Raw genomic sequence first — 13,317 nt, 5'->3', positions numbered from 1 at the left:
TTCTCTTTGTTACGTTTGTATCGTCTGAAATTTTCTGCAACACTGTACTGACCTTAAAATAAATTACAGTAGTTCTTTCATTGTGGAAAAAAAGAATGAAAGAAATGGTGACTAATGCAGCTTTGTTATAAATGTGATAGAAGTTCAAATTAATTCAAATTCCAGTTAAATGTAGGCCTAGAAACAGAAAAGAGGCATTAAATAGTACAACCCCAATATTAGTCTGATACATCTTCTTCCTCCAAAATAAATCTATTGAGCTATGCACCTTATATATCCAACCTTATATGTTTCTAAATAGTATATTGTATCCAATTTTCTACCTGCTCGTAATATAGTAGATTGTCATACATTCTATTACCACACTAGTGAAAACTACCACGTAATATTTTGTGTATTTTTTTCTACAAATTCCAGTCATGGCTAGAAGTCATGAATATTCTTTAATATACCTGCAGAAAACTGCACTTCTTTCTTCTGAAATCCAAGCCAAATTAACGAAATTTTCTTCTGTTATCATAGAATCATAGAATGGTTTGGGTTGGAAGGGACCTCAAAGATCACCTCGTTCCAACCCCCCTGCCATGGGCAGGGACACCTCCCACCAGACCAGGCTGCTCCCAGCCCCATCCAGCCTGGCCTTGAGCACTGCCAGGGAGGGGGCAGCCACAGCTGCTCTGGGCAACCTGTGCCAGTGCCTCACCACCCCCACAGTGAAGAATTTCTTCCTTACACCTACTCATATGGTGCAGTATTTTTTTTTGTATTTTTTTTTTTTTAGTGGTGTAGAAGTCTTATTGACTGGTGTTGACAAAAACTAAGATTTTCTCTGGTTTTGGAAATCTTGATTGTGTGTTGAGGTGTTGTTTTTTTTTTTGGTTTGTTTTGGTTTTGTGTTGTTTCCCCCCCCCTTCCAAATGACATGGAAACCATGTCTTTCCGGGGAAAAACAATCAGGAGCACCTGCAATTTTGTTTTTAAATCACATTATTTCTCTAGTTCTTGTATATTTCTTATGAGTAATTTATGTGAATTTGACACTTTGTCTTTTGCGTGTGTGCTCGTTCTTCTTGATAGTAAATGAATAAACGAACCCAAGATGGCTTATAGAATTTTCTGCCATTTTAAAAATGGTGCTTAAGACACTTCTCCAAAGCCACTTTTGAAGTCCAACTTTGAAATCACAGGGTTGGTTCAGGTGCATTTTCTTTAAAAACAAAAATACAAAAGGGAACAAAAAAAAATTGAAAAGTGAGAGGAAAAAGACTGAAAGCTCAAAACTGTGGCACAGAAGATGCCTTTTTTTTTTTAAGCCTGTCTCATGATGGTCACTGGAGAATTTTAAAATTAAACCTTTAGATTTGATCCGAGAGTGAAATGTTTGCTATAATGCTTTAGGATGCTCTGCAAACATAAAGTAATCATAGAGTGAATTCTTGGTATTTTTTCCACTCTGATCTTCCCAAAAGAGCATTCACCTCAGAGTGCATTTCTCCACTCTACTTTCAGTTGATTTCTCTCTCTTATTTATGGAAAATGTGACAAGTACTTTGTTTTTCTCACATGATGGATCATTTCAGTCACCAGAACTGTTTCAAGTGACATTAAAATATTTTGCATTTCTAATTTGTGGGTAATGTTATAAATTATAGCATTACTTTTGCATAAATTAGAAACCTTATCTGAAAACAAGTGAGAAAAAAGACCTTAGGAGCATGAGAACAATTGAGGATAGGATTGCATTTTAAATCATTTATGAATCGCTATCATACTATATAGAAAATATATATATTTTGCTGGCAAATATTGTAACAGAAGTTTTCCTTTTAAGTACTAATTTTAAGATTATCTCTCAGTTCTAAACAAATTTGAATATTTCACAATATTAAAACCATTGGCTAAATTATTGGACTGAGGGAGTTTATTATTCTTCAACTTAAGCAAAATGACTTGGGACAGATTTTCATGCTGGCACGCAGAACAAATTTAATTCAAACTGAGATGAAAGGCGGTTAATGTAATTGTAGGCTATTATCCTATGCAGGCTTGAGTTAAGAAGCAAACGAACAGACAGTCAGAAAATGATGGATAGAAAATAGAAATGCTCAAGGCTGGTGAAGTAGAGACTTGTGAAGGGATTATGCCGTAACTGTTCTCACACAATCTCTGCATCAGTAATATCCCACCTCTACCGTATGTTTGGATTACTAAACAGGATTTTTGTATGCCTCCTGGGTTCTCTTTATTTCCCTCTGACGTCAGAAAAAAGTCCTCGTTTAGTAAATTTCAGTACTCTGTAATCCTGATTTTTTTGCCCTTAATCTACCACTTTTATCAGTCTTAGGGATGCGGTAAAGCATTCTGTAACAGCACTTTTTTCTTTTTCCTTTTCTCTCTCTTTTTTTTTTGTTTTTTTTTTTTTAATTTGCTGTCACACAGAGGCAAGCGGTTGGCCACATAAATGGTTAAAGTCCTTGATCCTACACATGTCTGTGGGGCTCTCTGCTAGCAAGAAACTATTATTTTTACTAGTATATTTAGTTAAAAAATAATAATCAGCTCTCAAGTTTTTTGATTATTAGAATGGGTATTTTGTTTATCATGGCCCTTTGGAAGTAGCATATTTCAGGTGATCAGGTGGGGTTTTTTTAGGACTGCGTTCTGACAGTTTACCTATTTTTTGTTACTTGATTTTTAGAATACATACCAAATTTTGCACTGAAAGCTTTTAAAAATAAAAAAGACAATCTTCTCAGAATACCTATGGAAAAGTGCTAACTTTTGGAATACTTTGAAACATGTTAATTACAAAATATTTGGACAGGTTTGTTGCTGTTGGCATAACCCAGGAAGCAAAGAAAGCACCTTCTTTCCCGTAAAATAACTGATCGTTCCTTGTGTAATATATACATCTCAGGTAATCCTAGCAATAACTAGTTCAAGTGTCTAGTGTGATGCTTACAAAATATAGGAGATCAATCACTAATCAGAAGTCCAGCTAAAGCTGCTGTCTTATAGCCTCTTTGTAGATGGATTGAATCTTTGAGGTACATGGGCTGGGATGATAAAATAGCTTTTTGAGGAGTGTAGGGTTTAGCTTTCCCAGTCACTCCTAGCTGGGATGCAAGAATTCTCTCATCCATTGCAAGTTTTGTCACCAGAGCACTTGTAGTATCTAAATTACATTTTTTTTTCTCATTTTGTCAATGTTTGGGGTGAGATGTTTTTGCATTTAAAAAATGCTTTATTCTGTGAATTGCCCTTTGGGATGTCATTGGGATAACTTACAGAGCTAAAGGCTCTGTTCTGCGCTGTACTCACAGGAGCAAGTGTTGCTTTTCATGGTAGTACTCTGCAGCCTGCCTATCAAAACTGACGTAAACATAGTTTGAATGGATCAAGACCAACAGACCAGGATTCCTGTTATGAAATACTTCACAGTACCCTACCGTGAGGCTATAGTGTCATTTTAGTCAACTTTTCATTCCATTTTTACAGCCATTCCTTTTAAGTTTTCATCTTAAAGGGTAGATAACTTTTCGAGGAGAGTCAGCCAAGACTGGAAGTGTTGTTGCAACATAGACAGTAACATTTATTTCCACTTATTTGGCACTTCATAAAGAAGGATCGGTGTCATCTCTGCCCAGGAAATTTGTGAGATTATGTGCTATAATGGACAAATGGAGATTGGGGTTCCTCATAGGAAAGGGACCAGAGAAAAACAAATGTGTGTGTTTATCTTCATACTATCTCCAACCTCCAATACTCTTTTATGTGTCCCGTTCTTAATAGTTACCTCTGTATCTCTTGGATTGGTATCTTTTTTAATAAAGTCAGAGAAAAGATGGTGCAGGTTAGATGGGGTTGATATCCTAGATATTAAAAAGGGACCTAAAAAGAGGCCAGGCATGGTTATGATGGAACAATGGTAAGCAATAAGGCATGAATTTGATAGATTTTGACATGCAGGGATGGGGTAAAGAAAGTTCTTTTAGGCAGGAAAAGAGCTTATCAGAACAACATATTGGATAGGTTTATAGATCCTGAAATAGTCTAATGGACAAAAATGTGTTTTTAAAGACCAGCAGGACAAGAAGGAAGCTAGGAGTCTGGAAACTGCCATGCCTCCATATTTGGTTTCTAATGATCACTCTCCCGTGAGTCACTTGTATTTTTCTGAAGGCTCACCATTCATTGTTCAAGAAGGAAGTATGATTCTCTGACTGTTTCTGTCAATGCCACAGGAAACTAGTATGATAAGTAAATATTCTGGACATTCGTTCTGAGTATCTAGTCAAAAACTCTTCAGTCATTAAGGAATATTAAAATTTAATTTAAAAATATTATGTAATAGCTGGAGTTTTGTCTTCCTGAAAGAAAGAATGATAGCTTGAATGTTTATACTTCATGCTCCTATTATAACATGCCATTAACACTGGAGAAGTTGTTCTTGCAGGTAGGCCAATAATTTAGATGACATCACTATTCTCTAAATTTTCCAAATACTGTATAGCTGAGATCCTAGAGAAAACCATGACATTCTGATTTATTCGTGCCTTTGGCTTTGTTTTGCATTTAATATTCTTGAACATTCTTGAACATTCAATATACAAGCAGTGTTTGGGCATTGCTAAACTGCAATCTCCACTCCCAAATGAGTGATGCGCTTGGCTTCTGAATCGTCATTTTTGCCTTGGCTTCATCAGAATTTATCATCTTTTTGAAAGTATTAATTGCCATATTGTGATAAATTGTAGACTTAAATGACAAGACAATGGTCAAAGTTGCCTTACATAATTTGAAGTAGAAAGAGAAAAAAGTAACTTGTCTGTCTTCTTATCATCTTCTGGAAATTATAGTGTATGTGTGCATCCTCAAATACACATTTCTTAAATTGCCTTTTCCTTAAATTGCCTCAAAATTACAGAAACCTTGGTAGTCATATAAATAGTAGGTTTAAAAAAACCCCATAAACCCCACAAAAACAAACAAAATCCACCCCAAAGTCTTGAAAGCCAAGTAAAATAAACACAAGGAAGATCAAAACAGGTGAGAATTCTATAGCGCTCTATAATACTGTAGAGTTGAACTTTCTGCATAAAGATTGTAACTGTTTCTTTGCAATCAGTTCCCTCAGTGACTGACCACAAATTAAATTCAACAATAATAAAACAGTCACACCAGTGCACCTTTTTAAAAACACGATGTAAGCTGTTTGATAGTTACATATACTTTCTACAAATACACTTTATTAATAGTACATTTTTACAATTCATTGGTGAGTAATAAAAATACAGTAAAACACTTGGGATTTAGTGTGTGTGTGTATATATATATTATTATTTTTAATCTGGTCTAACTGCTGCCTCTCCTGCTTTTTTGAGGACTGGTTTCTAAATAATGAAAATATGCAAACACTGTTGGAAACTCTGAGAACATCACTGTCAGTGAATAGCATGAGAGATGATCATATGAAACAATTTTTTTTTTATGTCCTTTGTGGTTTTTTTAGTAGACCTCTTTCATTTTGGAATTACTGGCAGAGTAGTTCATTCTTATGAACAAGAATTTTTAAATGCAGTTGACTAGTGCTATTTGAACAGCAAGATTTTGAAATATGAAAAAGTTTAGTCATTTTAACCAAAGACCAGTACTTCTTGTTTTCATGATTATATGAATATTCTTTCTGTGAAATCTTAGTGAAAATAAAATCAGTGTTCCACTGAGGAGAACTTTATATTAAAAATGATTGCTAAAGAGACTGTTTACAAACTGCTTGTGTTTAGGAATGCAGATTCATGAATGCTCTGCTGTTGATATTAAGTTAACATTTAACACATTTCCTCAATATTTATCTTTTAAAAGAATGAAACATCTGTAAATTTTGTGATCTGTTCACTGATTTTTTGCAAAGTAAAAATTTAGGAGGAGCTGTATTTCAGTTTAAGTAGTAATAACTATTCATAAAGTGTGGATGATTATTTTACCATTACTTCTATCTGATTCTTCTAGCTAAAAGGAAAGAAATAGTTGAGAAAACTACGCTAATATTTCTTGGAGATGTGGTTCAGCTCAGTGTAAACATAGCATCTTATTTTGAGCTGTCTGGGGTATTTTTCACATTTACTTTCTAAGGGCTGAGAAATGTCAGCAATAGGTCAAAATGAAAGAGAAGAAATGTGCATCTTTCTCCTCACCCACTTTGAAAGACCAGTTTCTGATAGGAAGCAAGTCTGCTTTTCCAAGTTCACCCTTTTACATATATAAAAGTTTGTGTGCAGCACTGCCAAAAATATGGTCATTCATAGAGAAAGTGCCAGAGGTAAAGGGTAAGGCCATGGACATCAGATTTTCTGATTCAGAGTAAGCAGCATCACATCACTGGCATGTGAAATCTGTTTGGTCTCTGATTCATGAAGATTAACAAAGATATTTTTTTTTTGTCTAGATAGTTCCAAATGATGGCTATATGTTACTTAATTCTTGTATAGAAGAAGAGATGAAAATGTAATCTAGAATTTATTAGAAAATCTTATTTTATCTTTTAACCAGTTTTTCTTAATTATATAATTACATAAGTTTGCCACCTGTTTGAAAGTTTATTTTCTTCTTTAGTGCAATATATTTAGTGATTTGAAATATCATTACTTCAAGGAGTATATAAAAACCATATAATTCATTATTCTTGGTCTTGCAGGGAAGAAGGATTTGAATAGTACAAGGGAAATCTGCTTATGAAGCTACAATGTTTTAGTTTTTCTTTTGGTGAGATCAGACTACATTTAAAAAAAAAAAAAAAAAAAGTATTGCTGGCCTAGGCCTTTTTCATGAATTATATGAAGAGGAGACAAATAAATCTGCAGAGGAAACCTTGTTTCAAGACATCATTATATGCACTTACAAGAAGAAACAAATAAATCATTTCCCCACATTATTAAAAAGTCCTAACTGGAAACATAAATTTTAGTACCTTTTACCCTTTTTAGGTTATCATTATCTAAAGAGGTAGGCTGAAAATTCTTTATAACTAAAGCAGAAAGGTTGCTCATGACTGGAAGGATCTTGGCACTGAGAGAAGTGAAAGTGTCCAATTTATACATTAGAACAAAAGATGCTTTATTGTAGCTAAAAAAAAAAAAGGTATAATTATTCATATACTTCAGTATTAATGGAGAACATTGGGACAGCATAGTGCAATGTCAGTACAGACAAGAAGCAGACCCTTAACTATGAGGGATATATTTGCATTTATAGATTATTAGTTTGTGTTTTTCCCTGCAGCAAAATAAATGTTATAGTAGCAAGATAAAAATACAGTAATAGTTAGCAATTAAACCTATTCTTTGAAAACCACAAAGCACTCTAACTTTTCTGACACTACCTATTTTTCATGAAATATATCATCTAAGCGCAATTATCGCATCTGAGTCTTCGCACTTCTGTGGAAGAACGATGCTGCTTCTGAATCTTGTAAACACGCTTGAACTCCCAATCCATGAGACAGGCTGGTGTAGCATAACTCTGCTGGTTGTGGGGCGACTCACTTCCATTGCTGTTGTGTGTTGAATGGTTGATGATGGGTAGAAGACGCGGCTGTTCTTTGGCAGATCTGCGTAAAAGTTTTTGAAACCAAACGGGCCTAGGTCAAGACCTGGGGATTTTTGTTCTCTTGCATCCAGGTACAAGTGTGAATTTGGATTCCAGATATCAGTCACTCACTCTTCTGGACCAGTTAATAACCTCAGAACATCTGAGGTTGATTCTTTCATCCACACATCACCACTCTTGAGCTGAAAGTCTGTGGTTTCGATGGCATCAGTTCCAAAATGTTACGAATTACAGCCAATTATTGACTATCGTTATGCATATACCTCAGCTAATTTTCTCATTGCTGGAATGGTACTTTTAGAATGGGGAGTCCTCTGCGACTTTCAAGAAGGGGTAACCAACAAGCAGGGTAAATATCTGTGTGTGAATCTGTGCTGAGCTCAGTGTAACTATGTTGTTGTTGCTAAAGGTTTATCAGCTATCTCATTAATATCTCCAAAAGCTCCAGTCACAGCAGCATGGGCATATTTTTAATGCTGAGGATGAAGTAATAAATAGTAGTATGTAGTAATGCTTCGTAGTCCACTTACGATGCCACAAGCCTAACCACGTGGCTAGAGGTCTTACGTTTAGCTTTCAAACACTGTTTGAACTTTGGTTATGAGGTGTCCCAAGTAACCAAATTATGTTACGTTAAACAGTATTCCAATATTCAAAACCCCTATGGCGTCATACCACTGCGGTACCAGGAAAATAGGATGAAAACAGGAGCCTCTTGTGCAAGATTAGGAAGTGGGGCAAAGAGACCAGGAGCAGAAATCAATGATGGAGGACAGCAGGAGCAAGATCACTGGCTAGATAGGGGAAAAAATGAGAAGTCAGGCTAGAATAGAGTTGAGCAGAAGTTGAACAGCAGTCCTAGAAGGTATTCTTACTCATCTAAAAGCTGGCTTAAGCCACCAGTCAGCGCTTTATTTATCAGGAGCCTCTTGTAGATGCAATGCTGAGAACCTAGGCAAAATCCCAGGCCTGTTTATAGCCAGCTGTAAATCAGAAAGATGGCAGCTCTTCCCCAGACTATGTGGAAGTGGTCTGTGTTAATTTGCAAGGACAAAATATGAGGTAAGGATTATAAATATCTACTCTGTATGTTTGAAAAGCCTGCATCTAGGCCAGAACAAGATACAACTGCTTCAGCAGAGAGTCAGTTGGATAAAAGAATATTGTCTTTTAGGGTGGTCTGACATACATTTTTATCTTCCCTGAGAGTTTGGCATTAAAACCAAACTCAGCTAGGGGAAAGACCAGCCATACTCAGGTTACTCTTCCCCTGTTCCTCTTTTTTTTGCTTCACTTTGAATTGAAGGGAAAGGCTTACTAACTAGTGGTGGCAGCAGAACTGCAGCAAATCCTGCCTTCATGATGAATGGCTATAAGAAAGTTTCCACATGATCAAATCGCTGGTCTAGAAAGCTGTAGATCAAGGTTAGTGTTATATTCTTATAGTTTTCTTTAGGTGAGAATCTTGAATGTATACCCTTCCTTAAGGGAGACACCAGTAATAAAATTAGATATATATGTACCCCTTTATTGCCCATTCCTTAGCTTTCTTAAGGTTGGAAGACAGAGATACAATGCACACAATCATACACATTGCTAAGCTTCAACAGAGGGTCATTTACAAACTCTCAGTCTTACGGAAAAAGTCTTTCTTCAGTTAAAAAACCCCTAAATCTGGCAATCTTAATGTAAACCTGTACTTGTGTAGACATTTATGGTATTTAAAGAGAAAGACAGAAATTATCATTCGCTTGGTCAAAAACATGAGAAAAGTTACTTTTTAGTGCAATTTTCCATAAGTTTTATTTTGAACTCATGGAAAATCTGTGGGGAAAAAAAAAGAAAGTTAAAGAAAATGGTTCAGTTTTGAAAGGATAATTGAGGGAGAGGTTGGGGAATAACTGCTAATAACAGGCTATCAGAAGGTCAGTGAGCTTGATGAATTGAATATTTTTGTATTGGAACACACCATAGAACTTGTTCGTAACCTGGTAGGATCCTTCCTCCATTTGTCCTTGTAAATGGGATCTGTGTCTTTGGAGTCATGCCAGGGTGGAACTGCCCATTCATTATTACCACTTAAAGCAAATGATCATAGCCCTGTGGCACATAAAATAAGGAGTGTAGCTTCCATTTCACAGATACAAGGCATATATTATGCTTCACATATGGTCAAATGTGTGCTGGCTTTTGGAAAAGGTATAAAAATTACTACAGTGAGTAAAGCTCATAAAGAAATAATTCAGCTAATAAGAGATTTTCTATTTGGAACCATAATTAGTGACTAATGCTGAGAGATACATATGCTTAATGAAATAGGATAGGATTAAAAGACAAACCTAAGTTTACTCAGAACCTAGCATATGTAGTCACGTGAATAATTTTAGATATATTCCTAATCATATTAGTTTCATCTTTTCACTCTGCTGAAAACTGAGTGTTTAAATAGCATCTTTCATTTGAATTAAAGGAGGCTTCCCTAACTGGGAAGAACTTCACCTCACGCTATTCCTAATACACATTATGAAAGTGTTCTGCACCAGGGGACATTGGAGGAAGCGTAAGAGAGGTGGTGCAGGGTTCTTTCTGTATCTCAGTAAGGCCTGGCAACAAATGGCATAATAAACCAGCTGTTTTAGTAAGGCAGAATGAAAAGAGGAATGCAGATAGCAGGTAAATCTTACGCCCTTTCGGTTGCCGGGAATCTCGCGTACGTGCAACAGTGGATGGACCCAGCATGGATTTTCCCCCCGTGTCTGTGGAGAGGTACTTCCTCCCTCCCATACTGTGCTGCCTTTTATCTTGTGTAAAAACAAGCCCATGTATCTCGCCCTGAGAAGCTGGAAGGTTCTCTTTGATAACACCCACCAGCACACTGCGCAGGCTGACACAGGGCATTCCAGCACCTTCCCTTACAGCAGCCCCTCATGCTCACAGACGGGCTTCTCGAGCCTGACGAGCAAGGACCAGTAGACCAGACTTGCCTTGCCTAAGATCACTAGCTCCTGGAGTACAAGGACTTCTGTGAGGCTCCCAGTACAGAAAGTATAATATATGTGATAATATATCAAAATACTTCATTGTGGTGTAATTCACCATTCTTTTTTTATTATGCATATTTTATCATTTCATCATGCATTATGCTGAAACAATTGAAACGGCTGGCTGTAAAATTACTTTGCCATTTTCTCTTCAAGATTCTTGAAGGTCACTTCTATAATTGTCAGGGAATTGGTAATTATTTGGATTTGAATGAATACTTATGAATACTTGAAGACTGCAAAATATTCCGTACCTAGTAATTTTTGTATTAACCATTCTTCTGTGTGTTCTTTTAAGTAGCGAAACCTGTGATGCATTACATAGATTTTAGAGATATTTTTATTTTATATATTCATGTGTTTTTTTTCTGTAATATAGATAGAAATATAAATACCAGAAAGGTGTAAGTCATGCTGGAAATCCCTGGGTTCTGGTAATTGTTGATCCACAGGAGATAGCCTCATGTGATTAGAGGGGTAGCTGAATGGAAAAGGGAAACTGTGTGACAATAGCTTTCTTTTTTCATAAACAGTTTCAAGATTTAAAAAAAGTAAAGAAGTCTAGTTTTGTGTCGGGAGCAAACTAAGCTTCTTTTAGACCCTGGGTCAAGTCACAACAGGAGAGTGCTGTGGCCAGCAAGAGTTCACAGCGGAATTTGTTTAGTCTCTCCTGATGGAAAGTTGTAGAGCTTATTGTTACTGGTGGTTGGACATTGCTCTTCCATGTTGTACATAAATCAGTGCCATTATCAGCAAGCAGCAGGGTAAGTGTCTTGCCTTCTGAGAAAATTTCCTGTCTTGTCTGAGAAAAGGCTCTGAATACACGGTTACGTAAAATGTATTTTTGTGAAATAGTTGTGCAAAACTCCAGCGTATTTGTGTAAAACCCTAGCATATTCTGAATACTGCCTGTATTTAATATTCTACTTTGCCTTTGAAACAATTCAGAAAAAAAAAGATTCCTCTTACAATAATCTCTATCATTTTACTATAATTTGTTGCCTAATATACTGTCTCATTTATGTGACAGTCTTACATACAAGAAAAGAAAATTGTTTTAAACACTTCATTCAAAAATGATCCTTTTCCCTTAGCTCTTTCTTTCAAAATTGCCAACCTAAAGACACGGTGAGACATGAGTCTATTTTTACAAGCCTAATCTGTTTAAGTAGTGTGCTGCTCTTTGAAAAATTTAGGTAGTGTTTTGCTATGTTTAGAAAAAGATGTGTCAGACAGACCAATATTATTACTTGAGACTATTTTCTCCTTTCCTTTATGAGTGCATGCAAGAGAGATACTTCAGCATCAATCCCTCTTCTAATTCTGTGGAAAGGACTGTAGGGCCAGAGTGTCTGTGTGGACAAGTCCACAAATTGTGTGCTGCAGTTACAGTTGAAGCATATGGTCTTTGGGTTTCTTGGAGTTTAAGCAAAAGTTTTTCTATGTAGAATTTCTGTATAGTTGACCCTGCAAAGAGTTCTTACACTGACATGAGACCAGGAGTGGGCAGGGGCAGAGTCCAGTACATGTCTCTTTCAGCTTTTCCATTTTAGTGCTACATGTTTTCTTCATGATCTTGTAACAAAGGGTCAAGGAGATTCTTTGCCTATTTTATTATAAAAATGAGCATGTTAAGAATCACCCATTGGGAACTATTGAAGAGATCAACAGAAATAGAAATATTATTCTACAGTCTGCAACTTGTTACATGATATGATGTTCACGTTAGAAATTTTTTAATATTACTGGGAAATAACACCAAAAAATCTCTTTGCAGTTTAAGCTTAGGAAGAAAGTAATGAAAAGCTAGTCCAAACTGTTAAATGATCCAGATTTGTTCTGGGAAAATATTTATATGGAATTTAAGAGGCAGCAGTAAGCTTTCTCTTTGTCTTAGGAATCATTCTGTGTATTTAACAGAAAATTACAATCTTGCTGGAGAGGTCTGTGGAATAGCCAAGAAAAGTGAGAGCAGGATAGTAATTTTCTATTAAGGTACTTGGCATTTTTAGAGAAACGTTATATTATTCGCTTTGATAACTGTGAAACTCTGTAGGATATTTCATGCCTCTGAAAATAACTATATATCTTATCAATAAGAAAGATATTTCTCCAGCTCTTATCATGTACCTGTCTTGTCAGCAGCATTGGTACACTGTATTCAGTCTAAATTTCACCTAGTGCCCTAGGTGGTCGATGAAGAGAAGCAATTGCCTCTGAAGTTCAGAGGAGCTAAGACAGCTAAGTAGCTGAGACACTGCTCTGCTTATAGTGCCACATATATGGCTACCATTTCTGGCCCCAGAGCCAGTTGCCATCGTCTGGTTGCAACTACATAGCTTAGAACTAGGCTTTCTAGAGCAGACAGCATAGCTTGTGATAACCTCTAGGTCCTCTGTAGTGCTGTGAATGTGTGATCGTTATTTTATGCTTAGGGCTATTTTGTTGGTTTTGGGTTCTGTTGTTGGGTTTTTCTTTTTTCTTTCTTTTTTTCTTCATGTAAAGAGTTGGAAATGATATGAAGGTTGCATTGAAGACCACCAGAGTGGTGTTTGTACAGTTGGAAATGGAGAGTGTGGAAGGTGTCTGAAGGTGTAAAGCCTGGTCTGACATTTAGGAACATTTTCTGCAGTGAATGATCTCCCTGATTGATACTCAGCTGTTCTTT

The 13,317-nt window shown here is 36.2% G+C and overlaps 1 protein-coding gene across 1 annotated transcript in view; it reads left to right on the top strand.

Annotated features, from left to right (window-relative positions):
* ATRNL1 (attractin like 1) overlaps nucleotides 1-13,317 on the top strand; it is a 531,929-nt gene that overhangs the window by 192,445 nt on the left and 326,167 nt on the right. The window lies entirely within an intron of this gene.

Source organism: Leptosomus discolor, chromosome 6, assembly GCF_034619465.1.
Source record: "Leptosomus discolor isolate bLepDis1 chromosome 6, bLepDis1.hap2, whole genome shotgun sequence".
In the NCBI taxonomy this organism is placed as follows: Eukaryota; Metazoa; Chordata; class Aves; order Leptosomiformes; family Leptosomidae; genus Leptosomus; species Leptosomus discolor.
This window is presented reverse-complemented; position numbering and strand designations above follow the sequence as displayed.